The sequence below is a fragment of the Dinoponera quadriceps genome, unplaced genomic scaffold (genome assembly GCF_001313825.1).
Source record: "Dinoponera quadriceps isolate SergipeBrazil2010 unplaced genomic scaffold, ASM131382v1 scaffold1782, whole genome shotgun sequence".
NCBI classification, from domain to species: Eukaryota; Metazoa; Arthropoda; class Insecta; order Hymenoptera; family Formicidae; genus Dinoponera; species Dinoponera quadriceps.
This window is the reverse complement of record NW_014555947.1, coordinates 1,190,538-1,210,081: the sequence shown is the minus strand read 5'-3', so window position 1 is coordinate 1,210,081 and position 19,544 is coordinate 1,190,538.

Sequence of the window (19,544 nt, the reverse complement as noted above, 5' to 3'; positions counted from 1 at the left end):
ATTTATGTACAAAATGGGTAAAATAAGTAAATAGCAACGTGAAATTTCTTCTTCTATTTATTTATAGATGAAAAAAGTCTGTTAATTTATAAGTGAAATAGCTAATTTTAAATAATTGCAGTAAAAAAACGCTTTGACATTCTGAAAATCCACCTTGTCATTAGAGGGTCAATGTATATTGTGTAAGGAAGATATGATACTAAGATAAAATAAAGAACGTAAGATATGCAAAATATGTAAGATATGTAAATACAAAGAAAGGTGTATTCCAAAGCCGAAAACGGATTAAGAAACAAATAAATAAGTAAATACAGAACCAGCGAATAAAAATATAAAATAAAAATAAGGAAAAAAGAAAAGAAAAAATTGAGAGAGACGACCACCTGGCCACCTGCTAATTCCTAACCGGTCGTGACGCATTCCGTCCGGCGTTTCTCATAAAATTCCCGTCGCGTCGTGCAAGTTACCGCGGCGAAACAACGGAGACACAAATTCCGACGTGACGGCGTGGACGCACCCGTCGCACGTACACGGTCCTGCTTTCCTCGCGCTAGGTGTCGATGAATCACGCGAACCATAAATACCTCCGCCCTACCTCCGGAACGGATAAACTCGCGACAATGAGGCCGGCTGATCCTCCGGCACTCACTTTTCGCTTGGACTTTTTGAAACGTAAACAAGGAGATAAAGACCGAGCTCGGCTGCGTAAACAAGGGGGTCGACACGCCGAGATTCGTGGGCAGTATCGGCTTTGGGGAGATGATCGACAGCCGCTCTCTTGAGACGCCAAAAATCGCTATTCTCTCTCTCTCTCTCTCTTTCGTACCAGTTCAACGTTTCTACACGGAGGAGAGCATTTCGCGAAGAAACTTATCCGCGTTCTTCTTCCCCTCAACATTCGAAACGCGGATTTCGCGACCCATAGGCGCAAATTCCTCCCGGCGATCGCGGGGGCCACCCCGAACGGCAATGCATTTTGATAGCCCATTGTTAAAGTAGCGCGACGCGGCGTCGGCGACGGCGGAGGCGACGAGGCGCACGGGAGGAGACCGTCGAAAACTTTCGAGAGGGCGTTTCGAAATGGAGACATAACACCGGAGTTTGCCTTATTCATGAGTTGCCATGGGACGCCGGCTGGTATAACTGATGGAAGACGGGGTTGTAAGGCTATGATGGCCGTGTACCGAAGTTGTATCAACGAACGGCCTCGGTCCTCGCCGCGTAACGATGATAATACGCTACGTGCCTCGTGTCTGAAACGACAACTACCCGAACTGAATACACAGCCTCCCGTAATCATACATCCTCTCTTGCCTCTTCACCCTCTCCTCGATCCCTCATCGTCGCTCGCCTCTCGCCCTTCCCCTTGGCTCCTCTCTCTTTCTCTCTAGGTCTCCCACGCCGTCATCGTACGAATCTTCTTCGTGACGCGACCTTTTACGAGGCCACAATGTCGTGTCGTCTCCTCTCGCTCCTCTTCCCCCTTGCTCCGAGCGAACGAGCGACACTGCCGGTGTCCTCGCCTGATCCTTAACGATGTATCGAGTGGTTGAAAGCCCTCGTGCAAATGTATCGACTACGACGGGGCGTTTACAACTATCCGTCTGCAGAACACAACGATGTTTCGGATATTTTTCTCTTTCTCTCTCTCTCTCTCTCTCTCTCTCTCTGCAAATATCGCGTGCAATTGCATTTGGCTTTAAGTATCGGGTCGATCGAGAGATTCGGCTCGATATTTGAGCTCGAACTTCACTTTATCGTATTCGATGGGAATGAGTTATTCTTCAAACAGATAATCGCCGTCGCAATTACTTCGTTTGTGATTGTTGTTGTTGATTGTTTATAATGCTTCGTTCCGGCGACAAAACATGATCGTTGTCTGTATTACATGTGTGTGTGTGTAATGCTATTTACTGGAAATCTAGCCGAACTTTTTGACTGACACGATACAAATTGTATTCTTCCGAAATATTCGCTCTAACGAAATCCCGAAAAGCGCGCAAGGGTGGTGCGAATGAATTAATCCTACGAATATTTTACATCCCGCACGAAATCAATGAGATTTCTTCTTCGCCGAAAGACAGAGAAACTCTCTTAAGTTGAATCTCTGTGAAAATGTCACTAATTGAATCATTAAAACAATATTCTACCAATAATCAGTCAATATTCATTAATGTTTAATGGAAAATCTATTACTTAACTTTTTTGTCTAATATTTCATTGATTTTGGTCAGTGAAAGATTCACTGTAAATCGCTGTTGCACGTCCCGTGGCAGAAATATATCGTATATGCATTCAACCATGTGTGCATTTGGTATGGTAGCAGATTCAAGAGCTAAAAGTTTCCATCAGGATAAGCGTGTTTTTTCAAATATAAATAAAATATATTGTAAAGAATTAGAAATTAAATCAATTAAATATATTTAAGAATATTTCAGGCAAAATCCATTGACAATATTTTAAGAGTGAGATTAAGATAATAAAAAAGAAGTAATAAATAATCCTTTTTCACTTTCTGTTTCTACAGTAAAATTTTTCCGATGGAAACAGTCATTGCTATTGACAGACTTTTGCAGCAAAATTTTATTGATTTGTAATGTTGTACTTATAACTGATCACTATTGACTGTTCTCAGTGATAATACACTGATTGTACTTGAGAGAGAAACGCGAGGAAAAAACACGAAGAAAAAAGAGGCACATCGCGACGTCGCTCGAAGAAATAAAAATATTTGGCGCAAACGTGGTCTGTCGTATCACCCTTTATAATCCGCGCTACAAGAAGCGCCCGTATCTGACAGGCGGGATCTCGCGGCGAATTGATTAAACGTCTCGTGAAACCGATCTGTCGCACGAAAAGCGACTGTCGGCGGTGCTAAACGGTATATCGTGCCAAATCGGATCGGTTAATTCCAACTAATTTGGCGTCTGAGACGGGGAAAAATCATTCCGGAGTTGCGCGCGACGTAACACTCGCGCGTTTTAATTAAATGACACTCCGTCGAACAAGTGTTCCAGCACCGCTGGGTATAAATCGGTCAGCCGAAAGGAAAATTCGCGCTGCGCTATTAGCCAAATGCGTCATTTGTTTCGAGCGGCATTGGGGAAATGTATATATTCGCTGCGTATCGCGCATAACGTATCGGATAAACGGAATTTTAATTACTCCGATTGAACACGCGCGTGCAAAATAACGTGTAAGTAATTGCACAACCATACGCGCGTCGATAAATCAGCGTGGTCGAGAGTTTAAACACGCGTGTTATAATTGCGCACCATTCACAGAACGCATATCCGTGCGACTAATCGGGTCGGCGGAAATTGCAGCGAATCACTTAGCTCGATAACGCGCTAACCCGGCCGAGTCGGTTGGGAAAAAGATCCGCTGAAAACGCACGCGTTGTCTACGTGGCGGGCAACCGGTTGTAACACACGTCGATGACGTTAGATTCTTGCCAATCGAGGCATTAAGCCTGTTCGACCGCGTTAACAGGAGGAAAGGAATTCGTGAAAGGCGCGCGATCGATTGGCGCTCGGTGACTGTAACGATCGGACGTCGAAATCATTTCGATCTCTTTTGACGACGAAATGTCGAAAACACTCAAGAGCGATTTTACATTAAATGCAACCTAATAATGTAACCTGATAATTGCCATTAGCGACATTATCGGTGACCGTAATATTAACCTGATAATATTACGCTGTTAAGATATGATTTAATGTAGAGGGGAAAAGTATAGCTTCTGGACTAATGGTAATTTACAAGGACGACAAAGGCTCGCTCATACGTGAGTACACGCGGGCGTCGTTAGCTGTCTCCGGGCCGAATCCTCCGTGGTTGACTTCTTGAGACATCGGGGCGGAAACTCAAGACGTATAGCATGGGCTCCAGGAGAGGCGAGTTAATCCCTCGAGACAACTGGGAGCCGCGGAATGGGAATGCCGGGGGAAACCCGGTGTATTCTCACTCACTCGCTGCGCTAACCGACAATGTTATTATTACGTTCCCCTGTCCGCATTACGCGGATAATTTATGTCGCTCTTTACGCGCGCGCGTTGCGCACACGGGTTGTTTCAACGTACGTATTTACGAGCGTGCCTACACCGACCGGTGGCGGCGGCGGATACGCGACGGCGTGCACGTTTCGTCTTGTGCACACAATCGGCATCTTACACAAATAGCTGGCGCGCTATTGTCCGATGATGAACGACCGGCTGAGTTACTGCCTGCCGGCGCGATATTAATTTCGCGCCGCGACGCGGTTCGAAGGATAAGTGTCGTTCGCGCGATATCGCAGCTTCTCTTGGAGAAGTGTGACTCACGGAGGTGTCCGAGTGTATCGCTATAACGAAATTGTCATTCCGGTATATGAGAGGATTTTTTGATCAAACATTTTTCGTTCGCCTGGGCAATTGTTATTTCATTTCATTTCTGCGAATCGAGCGGCAATATCTCTTGCATTAACGGTACGCATTAAATTAATAAATCTTACGTTTTCATGGAAGAATGGGTCCAGAGTTTAAATGATTTAATGGGATGGTTTTTTAAACGGATTAATTTATACGCTTGGCTAATGAAACGCTAAATTGGGTATGCTTAGCCATTGGCAAAAAAGGAAATCAACCGAGAAACCGTGAATTAACCGTGGAAATTTTTTCACCGTTGAAAATGGCACATATATAAAACCTATAAAAAATTGACCAATGACCTGTAACCTATATAAAATTGATCATATCTCTGTGAAGTTGGATCCATTTTTTCAAAATTAAAAAAAAATTAACACAGTTCTTTTTGCCCCCCTACCCCCAAAAATTATAAAATTCTTAATTGATTGTAAAAAAGTTCTGTCGATTAAAACGTAAAGTTGACCCCCTGTACTTTTATATGATATTTTGGTCGCTTTAATCGACGGAATTCTTTCTAAAACCAATGACGAACTTGAGAGATCTGGGAGAGCAAGCAGAATGTAGTAATTTTTTTCAAATTTTGAAAATTGGGCTGAACAGAGGTTCTCATGTCTTTAATGAGTCTCTGAGAGAGACAAAAGGTGAGATTAACAGAGAAAGATGTCGTGGCGGTCGAGCATATCGCTAAAACACCGATATACGCGTGACAAGATTGCAAATGCAGCCGAGATATTCGGCGATCGATTAGCAGGGTTCGCCGAACGTGCAGGGCCCGGGGTGTGTGTAATTCAGTCCGCGCCACGCGCGAGGAATTCGCGAGCGATTAAGTGCGATAAATGATTAATTCTCGTCGCTCAACAGCCGCTTATCCCCACCCGGCTTTGATCCATATTGCGTGGATCATTTATGTCGTCGCTCACTCGCACACGTGCGCTTTCGCTCGCGCCGCGCACTCGCTAGCGGAGCGTGTAATGATCCTTATCCGGGTCCCCTCTACGCGATTTCGTTTCAGGACTTTCGCGAGTTCGCCAACGACGATCGCTGAGGGATCCTGAGGCGCGTCACGGATACGACGATTCGCCGAATTGTCGTTGTCGCCGTCACCGAATGGGCGCGCGAGTGTTCCGGCGAATATTTCAGGCCGCCTAACGACTTTTCTTCGGAAAGCAAACACATCCGATCGGTCGTTGCAGCGCGGGGGTGAGCTTTTTGCAGTCGCATAATTTTCCCATGCTGAATGTAAATTTATCCCCGTGGGTAGCGTCGTCCACGCCACTGTTCGCGTGACTATGTCCGCCACTCGAATTTATATCGCGACCACGAAAACGTGACAACGACCGGCGACGACCGCTGATGACTTCTCGCAGGGTGGGAGACGACACGGGCGGAACGCGAGCCTTAAATTCACATTAAATATTCATCGGGATAGATCTCGTTGACAACCGGCCGATGAAGCGGAGATACAAGCGTTCCCGATCGAGCTAATGCGATACTGGAAACTGGTCGGCGACAAGTCGGCGCGACTTTTTTTCACACGATTCCACCGCAACGTAGTTCCATCGACGAGATCGCCTCCGTATTGCTAATTTTTACATTATTTTCTGCGACATCTTCTCACCGGAGGCTAATCCAACTTCGTCCTGCCGCTCCGACATTTTTGTCTAGTTATTAATTTAGCTCTCGTGAATACAGTTGCCAATTCAGTTAGTAATCTTGCAATCTGTATATCCGTGGCATCAAACGCTCCTTGATTACGTCCGCGTCGCGCGGAATTGAGCGCGTGAGTTTCTATCGATGCCGCCTATGCCAATGAAATTCGACGAACGTTACTAATCAACGCCTATCGCGATCTCGACGAGACATTCGAGTCGCAGTCTCGGTGCCGATTATTATTAAGTTACGTTCGCTCGCCCACGACATCGCCGAGTATCAGACGCTATCGATGCCATAATGATCGCTCGGAACGATCGCGCAAACAGACGTCGGCCGTGCTATCGCAGCGGAAATTAACGCTAGGGCTCGTGTAATAATTTGCATACCTATTGCGAGAGACCGCGGCAGGCAAAGATGAAGAGCAGTTGAAGGTAGCGGAGAGTAATAACGCAAAAACGGCGGGAAAGACAGCGAATATTACGGGAAACAAGAGCACGAAGGAAGTTAACGGAGCGAAGTGAGAAGAGCGTGTCTCAAATGGATAAACTCGTTGCACAGATCGTTTAGCCATCGCCTTAGGCTTTTTCTGATTGCTTCTCTGCCCTCTCGCGGTATTATACGGAGCAATTGAATTTCTTATGCCCCGCTACTTTCTTCCCTCCCCTCTCCCGCTCGTGACTCGCGCCTTCTGCTATTCCTTTTCTCTGGGATTTATCCAACCGAATCGGAATTTCGAGGGGGACGCGATCTCGAAGATTCCCGCGATAATCGCTATCCATCGCGGTCTCGATCGTTGAAACACTTAAACATCTCTGTGTGTGGATGGAAAAATCCACAAACATCTGTAAACAAATAGCTGCGCATATGAGACTTGAAACTCTGTCGTCACGTCAATTCCGGACTCATTTGGAATATGGATCCATAATTTGCTCACCATATCAGAGTTGTTGTCCGATCTTATTTGAGCTCTTCCAGCACAGATATTTCAGAAAGATCAGTTGCCACATAAGCAAACCCATGCCATTAACTTGCCATGAGTATGATTTTATTCCGGTCAAATTATTCACTCTTAAAGATCGTTGAGTCCTCATAAGTTTTATTTCTATTTAAAATCGTAAAAGGTCTGATTGATACTCCGGATATCCTTGCTTGATTACTTAAACTTAATGTTCCTACTAGGCCTCTTAGAAAATTCCATTTCTTCATGTTAGAATACATCAGACATTATATGGTAGATTTAAACCGTTTATCGTTACTTGCGAACAACCTTATATATATTTATCATATGTCACCGTTTTCTTTTAAAAAAGCCGTCATTAATCAGTTATATTTATTCTCATGGCGTATTTTTCCTTTCCTTCTCTTTTTATTTTGTTTATGAAGATATTTCTTCTTTGCGTTCTTATATATATCTTTATATATTCATATATATATTTTCTTGCTTCTGCATCTTAATTTTCAACATTGTGTAAAGGAATAATCTCCCGTGAATAAAATGAATAATAATAATTATGATTATTAGATCATACGAAAGCTGTTACATGCACTTTATATAGGAGACTTCGGTCTCGAAGACAATATTGAGCGAAAATTGAAAAGACCTATTTTGGAAGGAGCAACTCGGCAGGTAACGTAATTCCATACGTTCGAATAGATATAGACTCGGGTTATGCTCCGATGCACTTGAATATCAAAGTGTTCGTCTCGGATTAAGACGGCGCCGCGAGTTACCGGGAATCGAACTTTTCCATCCCGAAAAGTGCGGACCGATGAGTTTAGCCCGGATCTGACAGCGTAAATAGTCTCGCGTCCGATTACCTTGAACTTAGAGAGAGGAGAGCGGAGAGCCGGGATATAGCGGACGTGCTACGTCGGCGAGCGAACGAACGAGCGAGCGTGCGGGCGGTGACTACTACTTTTAGCGGTAGAATAAATAGTCCGTGTATCGTGCGCGAAGCGAAGCGCTCTCAAAAATAGTCCCCGAGGGAGCTTCCTCCGCCCCTTCTCATCCCTTCGTCCCTGCGTGTCGCCGAGCGATATCCGCGTGTTCCGCCAGCTACCGGCGAACGCGCTCGTTAACTTCGAGGAAAGGACTAATTAAAAAGCCGTAAGGGAAGTGACGCGTGTGCGCCCCTCGAAAATGGATGCGCGGCCGTTCAGCGGGAGAATCGCTCCTGGGTTCGCGGAAGAGCGTTTTTTTTAAGCGAGTACCGTGCTTGACGATGAGAAGGCGTCGTCAACTAAAAGCGTCGATAAGTACGATCGGCGCACGGAAAAAAAGAAATAGCACCGACAGTTAAAAGCTACCACAGCTAAAAATTAAACTTAAGCTAATTTCTTCTTTCCGCGTGGAAGGGAAAAGAACAAGGAAAGCGCATACACATGTTTTAAAAAGCCTTCAAATATCTTCTTTCTTCGAAATTCAATTCTAAAAACTTCGTAGTGTTCTTTCACATTGTTCACACGTGACGAAAAGATTTCTTTCATCTACAGCCTATTCTTATTGATCGGGAATACTGCAATTGAAAATCAACACTGTTCTCGTCGTCGACGTCGTCGTCGTAGCCGTTGGTCGCTTCCTGGCAATTTTCCGACGAACAACTGTGCCGGATCGCGACACCTTTCTTAATTACCGCGCATTCCAGAGAACGTTCCGGCCGCGTGTCCCTGCGCGCTACCTCGACGGACAATTAAGTCAGGATGCTACATCATCCTACGACTGTCTCTTCCGCGACATACGACATAGAAGAGCAACGGGAATGAGAGAAACAGAGAGAGAATGAAGCGCGACCTCGAAGCGAACGCGAGCGTATTTTTAGGTAACTCTTAAATTTCCGGTCCGGCTCGCGCACGATTAACAGCACATCACGGTCGATTTATCGGCGCTTTTGGGCCGTGAGAACGTAAGCGAGAGGACGGCGTTATTTCTGTCGCATTCCTCGGCTGTGTGTGCCTCGACGGGCATTCAATGATGACACGAGAAATAGCTCGAGAACGTTTTGTTGCGATACCCAGAAAAAATAGCAGAACGCAAGTCCCTCGATCGCCCCTCCAGCGAAAGACGATCAAGACCATCGGTTATATCTGCTCACGCCTCATAATTCGCCAAGAGCCTTACATTTTTAACAGTGTTGAGCGATTCGGTAATTATCGGTTTGAGTTTTCCACGAAGGAAACATCGGATCTAAATTTGCGGAACGATACGAAAAGCAAACACTCTTCATAAATCACTAAGAACTTAATACTTACATCAATCGAAAACGATCTCCCTTCGTATGCTATACATAACACCGCGATCTTACGGAAAACTCTATTTTCCACTACTACTACCTTAAAGCGCTCCGATAACACCATATGAATCATTTCGAAGGAGGAGATTCATGCCGACGAAGACGTTGAGTTTTCGGGGGGTGGCTCGTATACGAAGACGCGTCACGAAACGATGATCTGTTCCGTCGCGATGACCATGCATGTCACCCGCCACATGTCTTCGTGATCGGGGACAGCCGTGAGTGAAGAAAATTCGAATAGAATATGGCTTTCATCGTTGCTTAAAACTAACAGGATGACAAATGGTAACCAGTGACGCGGCGTAAAGTCGCTAATTGGATGCGCGTCACTAATCAAACAGAGCGAGATGTTCGTCTAATGCATCGTCTAAGGGCGGGACAAAACTTTCGTCTAGCTGAGATCTTCTCCTCTTAAAAAATTCATAAGTCGATTTAACTCATTTGTCTCATCGTTTATCGCAATCCGTGACTTCATTACTTCATACTAATGTAGTATTTATTATTAATTTATAATTAAGATTAATTAATTATTAATTTATGATTAATATTGATATCTTTGTTCGAGCATATCAAACAAATGCACACAGCAAAGATATTTGTGTTAAATTTAACGTATTGAATCTAGTACTTAAACGATACAACACAAAATATTGAATAAGTTATTTCAATATTTTGTGTTGTATCGTTTAAGTACTAGATTCAATACGTTCAAGTGATAAAATAACATATTTTACATCTTCAGTAACGATTAACGTATTAATTTTATGTTAATCTTTATACACAATATATTAAATTAAAACACAGATATGTAAAAATTAAACATAAAAATGTTAATAAGACCGATTTTAACACAAATGCAAAATATTTTTTACTATGTACAGTTGTATTAGAGAAAAGTCTAAAAAATCATTGGTTCAATTGTAATTTTGGGATAAGACGACTCGCGACGAATGGATCCAATTTCTAATACATCTTGCTATTTTTTCACGGATCATAAGAGCCTCGCCGGTGCGTGTCGTCATATTTTCCTGCGGTCCTTATGCGCGTCGAAGGATACCGCATCGCTCGTAAGTTCGGACAAGCACGAACACACGAGCGAATTTTTTTGCGAACACGCAGACGTGTAGTTCGATGACGATGGTGGGTACGCGTTCTGGTCATGCCTAATAAACATCGGTTCATCCCCGTCACGCGTTCTCGGTATTTCAGACGGCGAAGTCGAGGGGATTCCTCGATTCCCGGTCTCTTCTTCGTGGATCGTAACGGTTCCAGCTTTGACGATTCTCAGAGAGACGGCGACAAAAATGACACGACGGCGACGACGGAAGGGGAAACACGAAACGACACAGGATGTTGTGGCGATAAAGTGAGGTACCCTACCCGGGAAAGATAGGGGGACGACGGAAGGACGAAGGATCGCCGACAGAAATTGTCTGAAGTCCTCCGACACTGTGGGACAGAAGGAGAGAAGGAAGGAGGGGGTCTGATTCGTGTCGGTCATTTAGGTGTGAAAGAAAAGATAAGGCCTGCTTAGTTCCCGTTCGGGGTCGTAAATTTTTACGACAAGTACTCGCTGCTTCACGAGGTCCCCCGTGCTCGGACCGAAAAATCGAACGTCCCTCTTCACGATGGTGTCACACGTTAGTTTTTCCATTTCTACCGTTATTATCGTAACGAAATAATTAGCCAATTTATCGCTTTAATACCAGCTATTAATATAATACCAAACTTTACGACTTGGTGATGAACGCAAAGTTGTTAATGACGTAAAATACGGGAGTAAGGAATCGCAGCAACCCGTTTACGTGATAACGAGATCATAAAAAATTCGATCCTTTACTTATTAGCTCGGCGGAGTTTCTGGTTCGGAAATTATGATCCCACGTAACCAAAGGAAACCGGCACAGTGTCGCGCGTCTTATCAGCCCCGCGAATTATCCAGGCTAATTGAGAGGAAATTTACACACGCGCGCGCGCGCGCTGGAAAAAGCAGCGCACGCGAAAACCGTGATTGCCCGTTGGTGCACAATTGCAGAAACAATTGCCGCGAACGTGGAAGCCCAACACGACCCGTGTTATCCTCGCGACCGGTCGCGAGAAGAAAGGAGGACAATGTTACGCGTGATCCAGATGAAGATCTCATTTTCTCGACGCCGTACGTACGACTTCTCTTCTTCAGACTATGCCCGGTAGATCTTGGTCGGAAGATTGCGCGTTTGGATGATATAAAAATACCAGACCGGCTGGTATTATTGGGCAAGACGAAGTTATTTGAGTTAGGTCAAGTCGGGTTGCGTTATTGTCTGTCCGGCTCAAACTAGCGTACGTAATCATAGAGCAAAGCTCCTGACCCTCCTAGCCGCGTATATATACGTAAGACGCAAAATGGTACGTTTCCTTCGTCGAGATGGCTTTTCCTCCTACCGCCGGATGAAATTGAAAAATGAAATTGATTCCGCACGGCTTTCGCGGCTATACACGAGCTCTTGTTAAATATATATTTCTCGATAGAGATAGAGGAGAAAGAGAGAAAGAGAGGTTGTACAAAAATAGGCGGTAAAGTAGGATGCAATGTTAATGCGATGCACGCGTCTGTTTCGAAGAAATTGCAAATTGATGCGACAATACGATCGGATTTGTCAGAAATAATCCACGCGAGTAAGACTGTCAAATTGAGCAGTTCTCTCTCTCTCTCTCTTGAGCAGTGTGAGTCAGTTCATTATCCGTTGAATAATATCTCTTCTTGGTACAGATCAATATTCAATTCTGATTAAGAAACGAAAGAGAGAGAGAGAGAGAGAGAGAGCAGAGGCATCCGGCAAAAATACGAGTCTTGCTTCAGTAAGGAACTCCGATGCGAGACAATGTCGTTCTCGCAAAAAAGTCAGGACGGAGCGCTCGGCCGGCGCAAATGTCCCCTAAAAAAGACGACGTACATGGCAACAATTTATTAAGGTATCCTTTTCCATCGAGTCTGACGGGTACCAGACAAATTGAGCGTGCGTTAACTCGATGAATGAATACATTCCGCTTGATCCGACCGAACGATTCAGTGACTCTCAGTCGGCATTTAACAAAGAACTCTCGACTTAAACTCAGCTAGAAACGACGAGAAAGAGAGAGAGAGAGAAGGGTGTCCTCTTATCTCTCGACACTTTCGACATACGTTTCTCAGATATTATGCTCGTAAAACGACCCATATAACACATCTTCACAGGCGCGCACAAGATTATGATGCACTACGCGACGCTGGTGATCCGCGCCGGTTCTCAAATGGCGGTAGTCGCCTTCCTACGCCCGGTATCTCGCCGCATAGTTCGGCCGTTTAATCATTCCCATAAACGAGAAGCAGAAGGTTGCGATAAATCGTCAAGTACCTCTCTGGGCCGAAACGTCGACAGAAAAACGCTCGAGTCGTGGAAACTCGAGAGAGAGAGAGAGAGAGGAGGAAGAGCAGGCGCCAGAAATCGCTCCTCGACATCTGGAGCTCGTGGTGCGTCCGAGGCTGCGCGCGCGATCGGTGAAAACATCTGTCCTCCTTCGCGCGAGTCCTGTCCGAGGATCGGTAGAACGCGCGGTGGCCATATTTATTTCGGCGATTCTCTCACTCCCTTTCGACGAGGGTCTAAAAATTGAATGCCGCCATAAATCATCGCCGATAAGAGAACGAGTTCTTAATGTGAGGACATCGCCGCTACCAGAAGGAGTGTCTCTCTTCCCCTCGTCCGAAAGCCTCTCCTCCACCGGTGTCGCACCTTAACCCTTTTCCGGTTTACCTCGCTCCGATCCTCGCCATCCTTCTCTCTAGCCCGCCCGACTGTATCGCTACGTAGCATCTACTACACCTCGTCGCTCTCCCCCCGTGCTCGCCGGTTTGTGTTTCTTGTGTATCCTTCGCCGCGCGATCAGATAAAAAGGCAAAGGAGGAGTGGGAAGAGCGAGCGGAGGGACCTCGGTTTAGTTTGTCACCATCGCTTAACTGCGGATGAGGGGAACACGAGGGGCGGCGACTGGGGGAGGCGCGGCGGAGGATTTATTGGACTTGTCTCGGAGAAGAATCAAGACTCGTTGTTGCTTGCCGTGAGGCCGAGTCCGCTACGAGAAAGCCAATTAAATCGGTCGACAGTCCCAAAAGATTCTGCGTCCACCCGGCTTCCACCGCACCTTTATTTTCCCTCCCACCCTCGCCGTCCTCCCCCGTCTTGACCTTTAATCCGCCTCTCGCGCTTCCTTTTTCGCGAATCGGACATCTTATCTCGGGACGCGATACGACATGCCTCGCGACTAATGTCCGGCCGGCCGGATTTCGTACGCTCGAGAGAACGCCGCTCAGGATAACTGTCCGCATTTTCGAGAGATTGATCTGAGGCGCGATCTCCTCGGCGGCGGTGGGAAGTGTCTTTCGTCCGCCACGGAACGGCTCACTCGGGAGGAAAGCAAAAAAAAGAAAAGAAAAAGAAGAGGAAAAGAGAACGAAGACGTTGCGGGGGAGGAAAACATAAGTTGCGACTTCGCGAATTTCCGTTAACCGCATTACGAGATAAAGTTCTCGACGCGCCAACAGCAGTTGAAGAAACTAACGCCGTTGGGGCAACGCAGTAAACGAGCGCTCGTGTAGCCGTTAGCGGTTTGTAAGCGAGTTCCCGGAATGACGATCGCCCACCGCCGCAACAATGGCGCAAACCACCAATGTCCGAATGAACATGCGTGCGAGAAGCCGACCTAGAGTGACCGCGTTGGTGAGCATTCGCGAGCTCTATCGGAGCGTTATCGAACGAAATAATTTCGCTACGAGAGGTACCGAGTGGAAGGATTACGTTGCGATTAAAGAGTCCTGCGATTTTTAGCTCGAAATGTTCTTAACGACTAAAATCGGGCTTTTGAATTGGTCTTAGCTCTTCTAATTTCCATCCTGAAATTATTAATATGATGGAAAACTATCGGAAGCGGCTTCTAAGAGCGATTTGTCAGGGGATCCTACATAAAATTTAAATGATTTATTAGCCAAAAAAGATCGGAGTAATCGAAAGTAACAGAGAGCCCAGGCATTATCTAACGTAGCACAATTATATTTTTATGTATATCTGTATAATTAATTGAATTGAGAAATTTCTAAGTGTATCACTGAGAAATTAATGATAGCACACGCGCACGATCTTTTTGTGCAGGAATGTGTAGGGGAAACGTGTATGTGTGTGTGTGTGTATAATTTGGTGTTAGTGTGCGCATAAAACAAAGGCAAAGGGAGAGAAGGGAGAGAAAGGAAGGAAGGAAGGAAGGAAGAAAGAGGAGGAGGGAGTTCTTGAGAAGGCATTGTGCTTGAACTTGAATTAAACATCACCCCCTTGACTGCGAGGCTGCGCCTCTTGGCGACGTCGTGACTAGGAGCTCTTGGATAAAGGGGGATCAATAGGGTGCGCGCAGGAAGTAGGGCCGCTACTATACAAACTGGAAAGTTATTCCGTACAGAGGTACCTGCGAGTACGTATCCCGCGGGACGTACCAGCGTAACGAGACAGTGGTCTGATATTTGAGTCCGTAGATTACGGCAAGATCGATTCCTACCACTGGACGCGTATCGAATCATAGGCGGAAAGAGTTTGTGAAAGAGCCTGGGAAAATTCGTTACGTTGACGACGAACTGGAGGGAGGATATTCTTCGGCGAATCGTTCAGACGTGTCATAGGTTACATTTAACCCTTAATTATCTTACTGCGTTTTCCGAGATATTTTATATATCTTGTATACAACGTTGAAAACAGGTTGTATCATCCCGCGGATCTCAAAATAATGCAAAAATTATGAAAAAATCACGAATTGATCTACACATTTTATTTAAAAGTGACACAAAAAATGTGACAGTAATTCAAAGACTGGATCAAATGTTATTCCACTTGAAGGAGGTTGTAAGGTAAAATGAATTTGATAATAATAATTCGATGAAATTTGCACTGCGTATACATTGAAATGTTATTTTACTACTTGTGCAATTAGAAATAAAAAGATTGATCATTTGAAATATTTGTAACTAAAATTGACATTTTTCATACGTGTTCCTTGAAGTTGATGTGTTACTTTTAATCCCTATCTTTAATATCTTTTAAATTAAAAATAAGATTTTCATGAAACATTATTATTATATTAACACGTTGACGTTCGCTACGGAACTTTTCACGATTCTGGTCTAAGAAGCCAATTTGATTTAATCAAGTAATGAAGCGACGAGATATCTCGTAGTTGACAGTCAACGTGTTAAAGACTAATATGCAGACAATGTAACAAATTTCAGAATTATGCCATTTTGTTTTGAAAATACAGCTGTGTAAAGTCCATAACTTATAATAATAGTCGAAATACATATTTAAACACTTATACACCTTTTTCTATTATCTATGCATCTCTATTAGATCAACCGATGCATACAAATACAGCATTAATAATAAAAATGAAAAATAATAACATTTACGTATTTGTAATATTGTGTATATATGTCCGTTTCAAATTAACATTTATTATTTAGGTAATAAAATAAATATATAGAAACGTAATTTACGCTTGATAAATACTAAATTTACGAGTAACCCCCTTGATGCGTCACTGAAAATACGGTACTAGATGGATAATACATCCTTAATCAGGAATTTCAGGTATTATGCAAGATTTTACAAGATATTTCGCTGAAAATTCTTCTCGTGATTATTAAAGATAATATCCTTTTTATTATTTCATCGATATCCGCTGGGCTCTTTTACGCGACAGACGGCGGGTCACCGGTACTAATGATCGGGCGAAATTGGCGTCTCATTAGCGTCTCAGATTGCACCGGCGCGCAAGCGATGGAATGTGAAGGCACGTGGCGGCGCATGCCGTTATCCATTGTACTCGCGCGACAACGTCATGTGGCAATCGCGATGCCACGATCTTGCGGGCACGTAAGTAACAAGTGAACGCGCGACCAGCGAGCGAGCCATCTGCCCGAGTAAAGAGCGCAGCTTGAGGACATCTTGGGTTTCACTTGAGCGACCCTTTCGAGCGGTCTGGTAATTTAAGGTTTTGGCCCTTTCGGCGCGCCTCAATTTTTGGACACCGGAAGAGTAGAACGCTGTCGCCGTTGATACATCGCCCATAACGGGCAAAAGGAGCCGCGACGAGAGAGCCATAATCGCGCGCAATCGTAATAAATAACTCACGGCAACGAGACGTCGATGGCGCGCACGAAAGCCGGGCCGAAAAACGCTAATCTCCGCGAGACACGGGAACAAACAGACAGGGGTGGTCGAGAAGGGGCTGACACTTTTCACAGTATCGGAACGAAACTTGCTCCAGGATGGAAGAAAGGAGCGTTCCTGAAATAATATTTGAGGAATTCCTCGTGCCCGACGGTGCACGGGAGAGAAACAGCGCCGTGTACGAACAAATGACTAACAAATATGTACGAGTCGTTTGTGAAATTTTTGTGCCAGCGACCGGCAGCTGGGTCGTTCTCCTCCTACGCTCACGTCCAACACTCGGCTGCGTTTGTATCGATTACATCCGAATCGCGTCGACGACGATCGGCATTATCTCCCTCGGCTGTGACACGTACACCAGACAGTGCGCGCCGAGTCATAGGCATTAACGCGCGCACGCTAATTGCTCAATTATGGACGAGGTGCCTCCTCCTTCGCGCGGCGAGGATGATTTCTCGCACGACGTCGTGTCTTTCGGCTCTTAAGACGAGGATGACGTAATGGCGCGGTCTGTTAATTTTCAAGTTAGCGTTACGCCAGCTTGACAAAATATAGGTTAAAATCCGGGGAAATAAGTAAGTTCGCGTAGTAAGGTAGCTGGGTAGGTAGAATCACGCCCGGGGCACCTCGGATATGGCTCGAAGGCGCTTTACTTTCCGGAGAACTTTGTTTTCTCACCAAAATTCCGTCTAACAGCTGCAACAACAACAGAGCGCGAGCTAGCTAGCTAGTTGGCTGCGCCTATCCTTTCGCTGCAACTTTACCTGCATAAACCGAGTTGAAGTTCGGGGGACAGAAACGTGGGCACAATAACGGCCCAGATATAGAATCTATAGAGCGCGACGAAACGCCATTTTTTATTGTTATAAGCTTACGCGAGACCTTCGCGGAGGCAGGAAAACTCGGGGAGAAGTTTACTTTCGTCGTTGCAACTTGGAAGGATATATTATACTTATAGAGCGGTATATCCGCGGAATATGTGAAGGAAAAATATATGTGCGCGCATGCAGCAACCGTGTCAGTCAGTCGTCCCATATTAAAGAGAACTAACGCACGCGGCGGAATAAACCAGAAATAAATTCGACTTTTAAAATAAAATAAAATAAATAAGTTTAGTCGTATAATTATGATATTATAATATTAGAGTTACTTTACAAAAATTTTTTTTTTTAGGCCTGTGTATAATTAATATAATTACATCATATAATTTACAATATTATTATAAAAGTTTTTTCCTTTTATCATTTTATACAAGTTTTAAAATATCGGAACTTCGATGAAACGCGTGAAATATCGATTAGCGAAGACTACGATATGAAAGTCCATCGAAAACCGTATTTAGACGTCGATATGTTCAAAAGAGGCGCCTGTCTTCCTTTCTCGAGTCGAGTAATTAATTAACATTCTTCGTACATTGCCGCGTTAAGAAGCGCTATCGGGAATAGTCGAGTGAGTCCGAAGAATATGTGCGCAAATAATCAAACAGCGTTCTCGGATAAATATGGTAATCTCACGACGAGGTGAGAATACACAATAACGATTAAGACGGACCCGCAGTTAAGAGGTGAGTGTAACCGCGTCTTATGCAATTACGCGTCGATACATGGAACGATTGTTTGGAGAACTTTCGACGCGGCGTCGAGAGGATTTACCTTTCCGATCAAATATTTGCCGGGCCTACGCGGAGCGATTTTAACATTTCGAGCACACACAAGCGCACGAGTGAGCGAGCGTTATGAGGGCCTTTTTATTTGAAAAACCTTGTAACCATTGTGTACTCAAGCATAGTCTACGAGCGGCGCACATTGGGCGGACGGCCGTCCATTGTTTCTATTGTTTGTCTATGAGCTGTTTCCACCGCGGCATACCTTAATTCAAGGCGCTGCATTTCCATACGAGAAGATCTCTCGTGGGTCCGGCACTTTCGAACGCAACTTTCTCGTTCCGGCCGAACTCGTCCACGGTGGTCCACCGTTTGTTATTGCGCAACGTGTCGAGCTTGTTTATGCAGATAGATTTTACTAATCGCTATTGTGTACGCGATACCGTGTATAAAAGCGCCGGGAAGACCGGCAAGCTCGCGCCGCGTGCTTAAAACGACGTCGTTCGGATGTTATATATTTTAACATACAAATTGGGCGAAATTTGCGCTTCCAGCGGGACCTCCCGGCTGAGATTAATAAGAGATGGTAAGGTGGCACACGTGTCCGGGAAAGAGCGAAAGATTAAATGAATCGGTAACTAGCATCGAAACGAGAGGTAATTTCCAATGCGAGAAATTAAAATTAATTACACATCGCGCGATTTTAATTGACCGTCGAACTAGAAAGCGCTCATCATGGCGTGTCCAGCTCGCATGAACCAAAATACATTGTTAATATCACGCTTCATTAGCAAGATAATTAGTAAAGGGCTGCAGCGCCGAGACAATCCGAACAATTGACGCAATCAGCGATACCTATTGCAGTGCGCAGGGTGGAAAAGCTCATTCGCCCGCTCGCTCCCTAAACATCGCGATTATCGCCGCAGGGGTGGTGTCCGGCGACGAGTCGGTGAAAGGCGCTTCTCGCGTTTGGGGTTAGCGAAGGTAGGAAAAGTTAAACGAAGAGGCGGCGGAAAGGATGCAAGCTGTAGTAAGGGTGTGCATCATAAATTATCGAGATGCAACAATAGGATGAGGCCATTCCTGTATGCGGCGACGCCGCGCTGTCCCTCCCCGCGCGCACCCTAAATATTTACACTGGCCAGTGGCAAAACTCGAAAGTAATAGATTCGAGATGACTTTTCATTTAAGTAAGCACAAAAGCGAGAGACCGGTACGCCCCGACAACACTCGCGCCCACCCGCTGGCTTGCGGCTTCCTCGGGACAATGTCCCTTCTTTCCCCCGGTTCACGGACGATTTCCATGGACGACGCCGCGAAATACCGCTTTGTGAGCCACCGTTTGTCATCCCATGGCCACGCA